Genomic DNA, 4,091 nt, shown 5'->3' with positions numbered 1-4,091 from the left:
CTGCGTAAACTTCCGGTTCACACATGATTTTGATTGGGTTCGAAGTCATCAATGACAGTTGTTGGATCCTGGTTTCTACGCAGAACACTGCAAAATCATTCTTCTTTGTATTGATTAAAAGTATACAATTTAAAATTTACTTGGTTTTGCATTGTTTATTAAATCCTTTTTCCCCCGTCTCGGAAGAACCACTGGAATGTTCTTAGCTTGGTTTTGACATTCTAAGTGGAGTGGTGGGAGTAATTATTAGTAACCTGGGCATTTGACAACACCGGGTTCCCTAGTTATAGTGCCATAATGAAAATGTCTGTAACATAAAACTAAAAAACTTACAGTCGTAAGTCGATGTACTTTGCAAAGGGCCAATAACTGTGAAATTAAAAAAGTTAAATTTGACTGCAAATCTGGTATCGACATTTTTATTTTTAAGGAAGTTAAATGTGGTCTAATATATACTGTTCTACTGTTTTACTCTCCTATCTATAAATATAAAATATAATCTCTGGATTTTCGATCATAACTCTTGAAACCCCTTGACTGATTTGCTTCAAATTTTGAACCACTGAAATGTTCTTCGCATAGTTTACCAGTTGAGTCTGTATAAGTTGACATTAAAAGGGAAAACTTATTTTCTAGGCAAAGCTGGGTTCCTAAATTACAGTTAAACTTAAATAACAAAAATTTTGAAGTTTGATTTTCCTGAACTGAACTCTGAATCCCTGCATCCTAAAACAGAAAGGATTAACATGACAATATTCTTCCATTGGTTAAGAAAGGATTAACATGACAATATTCTTCCATTGGTTAAGAAAGGATTAACATGACAACATTATTCCATTGGTTAAGAAAGGATTAACATGACAATATTCTTCCACTGGTTAAGAAAGGATTAACATGACAATATTCTTCAACTGGTTAAGAAAGGACTAACATGACAATATTCTATGCATGCTAAAGAAAATCCGCCGAATTTAGATAAAAAATTCCCAATTTTGGTCGCCCACTATAGGTGTTCCCTGGGCTTTTCTTAGAGTTTAGATTGAGAACAGTAGATGTGGTATCAAACTTTTTGATACCACATCTACGTTCCATCTAAGCAAGCTGTCTCGGACAGCTTGCTTAGACTGAACTAAACACTAAACTAAATACTAACCTGCTACTAATTGTGCTAGAACCAGGAAAACAACGGGATGTACAGCTGTCAAGTCTAATTAGAAAAATTTAGTTTTTTAATGCCTAGACTTAAACCAAAAATAATTTTAGATTCGCTGGCAGGAAGACCGTAGAAACCTCCTGCATAAATAGCTTGTAGCAGACAACTCATACCCTGTAAGAGAGAGACGTCGCTGGCTTTATCGCTTATATCAAATGACATCACTTTGACATCATTTGACAGAAATATTTTTCAAGACGTTTTCTAATTTTTAAAAAAAATTTTACGTTTTTTAGGTCAAATCCGGGATGTCCCAATAAACATGGGAATTCAACGACGATTTTGATATCGTCTTTGTAACTGATTTTTTTTATTTAGAATGGTGATCCCTAATAGGAAAGCTTTAATCCGTCTGCTAGAGTTCATAATTTGTTTATGTTTTTATTGCATACTGTGGTGTACTTAATAATATAAGAAATCCGTGTATACAACACAGAACAGTTGTTTCTCTTCACTGTTTATCGTGCTGCAATGTTACAGAACATCATACAACGTTTTGCAGAATAACAAAACAGTCTTTTACCGTTTACATGAAATATACTCTAGAAGACCTTAACATTATTTTGACCATTACAATTTGGTAACACAACGCTAATTCTTTACAAAGACGATTTGAATTCGTCTCTGAATTCCCATGTTTATTGGGACACCCTGTATCATCACGACAACCATTTTTTCTTTATAGTCATGCCAAAAATTACTAAACTTATCTATTTGAAATGGAAAATATAGCAAAATTGAAATTTTAAAACACTAAATGTTTGATGGCGTTATGTGACGTTGTTTTGATTTAATTTTTTCTCTGTCAAAAATTGCATTTTTGCAACGTTTAATGACGTTAATTTAACATCAAATTAAGAAATATATTTTTTAATAATTTACAGTGAACATTTATATAATATCTATTTTTATGTCTCTCTCTGATTACTTTTTTTTTGTAAAAAAAGAAACAGTTTAAATGCAATAAGCAAAATACAAATTGGGATTATATATAACCTTTATGTACGTATATAATCTTTTGTGGCAGATTTTAAATGAATAAATGAATAACCACTGTGCTAATAATAAATATTCACCTTAATGAACCACTGTGGTAAAAATAAAAATGTTAACTTAAAAATTTAAATATTGCATTAAATCACAACTCTGCTGAAAAGTCCACTAGATGAACCACTGTTGTGATAATATAGAAGTCCCCTTGATGAACCACTGTTGTGATAATATAAAGTCCCCTTGATGAACCACTGTTGTGATAATATAAATGCCACTTTGACGAACTACTGTCATAAAAATATAAATGCACCTTAAATATCCACTGTGCTAATAATATCAATGTCACCTTGATGAACCACTGTGGAAGAGGAGGAATATAAACGGGTTTAAAGCTGAGTTAGAAACAATCGATATTCCGAAAATACCCTAAACAAGATGAAATATAATCCAGTTACATGTTTAGGATGTGGGTTTTCAATTCGTTTGAATGTCAAGTTTTTTTGTTGAAATTGACATTTAATTCTAATTTAATTTGTCATCAGAAAATTCGTTTTAGAATTATTTTATAAAATATTTTATAATAAAAACAGATTAAATCCATTAAATTAGGTAAAAGGAAACAAACAAATCTATAAAGTACAAAACAACTGTAAAAAAGTTTGAAATTAATAAAAGTACTTTGAAGCAAAGTTTTTGGAAAATTTTTATCAATGATTTTTCTTCTGGATATCATATCCGGTTACTTATACCTAGAAATCCTCATTTAATTCAAAGGAGAAACAATATTATTAAGAAAAAAATATCAGAAAAATAATTTTCTTGAATAGCGACAACAAGTTGAACTACATAGACATAGTTAAACCACTTCTCTTGTACACTATGGTTACACTTAGTCTATGTAGTTTAACTACTTTACGTTCATTAAATTTCATCCCAGAGCAGTTTTCGTAAAAAATATTGTAAATAGTTTTCAATTTCATTTTCATTTTCATTTATAGAATAAACTAATTTTAGGAATCATCAAAGTTTGATGAAATATTACAGGAGTGTGTGATCTATCAAAACTGAAAAAAACAATTTAATATATCTTTAAATAAAACTTTGAAGATCAAATTTGAGCGCCCCATTCTGTTTTTTGGCCGTCAGTTTCACTGTCTGTCTCTAACCTCATCCGTCTCTATTATATTGGTTAACTATCAACTATCAGTCAGTTTCTCTGTCCGTCTCTATAACCTCATCCGTCTCTATTATATTGGTTAACTATCAACTATCTGTCAGTTTCTCTGTCCGTCTCTATAACCTCATCTGTCTCTATTATATTGGTTAACTATCAATTATCTGTCAGTTTCACTGTCTGTCTCTAACCTCATCCGTCTCTATTATATTGGTTAACTATCAATTATCTGTCAGTTTCTCTGTCCGTCTCTGTAACCTCATCTGTCTCTATTATATTGGTTAACTATCAATTATCTGTCAGTTTCTCTGTCCGTCTCTATAACCACATCCGTCTCTACTATATTGATCAACTATCAACTATCTTTCAGTTTCTCTGTCCGTCTCTATAACCTCATCCGATAAAAACCGTAACCGCAATAGATTTCGAAAATCCAAAAAATACTGACATTTTATGGTTTTTTGCCAATTAAAAAAAAACTATTTAAATAATTTTAAAAAACTAATTCTGAAAACGTATCCACCCCCAAAGTAGGAGTTTTGAACGTTGAATATGCGCTCAAACTCAGGATTTACAGATCTTTAAAAAGTTTTTTATGTCTCAAATGAACCCGAAAGAAGTTTTCCACAATACTGCATACTCAGTTCAACTACCTTACATAGCCGGTCACTTCCTTTAAACAAATTCTAGTTTTGACAGATCAAAGCACAC

The 4,091-nt window shown here is 31.3% G+C and overlaps 1 long non-coding RNA gene across 1 annotated transcript; it reads right to left on the bottom strand.

The window, feature by feature from the left end:
• Window positions 1–699: 699 nt before the first annotated feature.
• LOC111702055 (uncharacterized) lies at window positions 700–2,641 on the bottom strand. Its single transcript, XR_002765336.1, has 3 exons — window positions 2,553–2,641; window positions 1,154–1,207; window positions 700–726 (listed from the first exon to the last, which is right to left on the bottom strand). It is a non-coding gene; the product is annotated as an uncharacterized LOC111702055 (long non-coding RNA).
• Window positions 2,642–4,091: the final 1,450 nt, after the last annotated feature.

Source organism: Eurytemora carolleeae, unplaced genomic scaffold, assembly GCF_000591075.1.
Source record: "Eurytemora carolleeae unplaced genomic scaffold, Eaff_2.0 scaffold446, whole genome shotgun sequence".
In the NCBI taxonomy this organism is placed as follows: domain Eukaryota; kingdom Metazoa; phylum Arthropoda; class Copepoda; order Calanoida; family Temoridae; genus Eurytemora; species Eurytemora carolleeae.
This window is presented reverse-complemented; position numbering and strand designations above follow the sequence as displayed.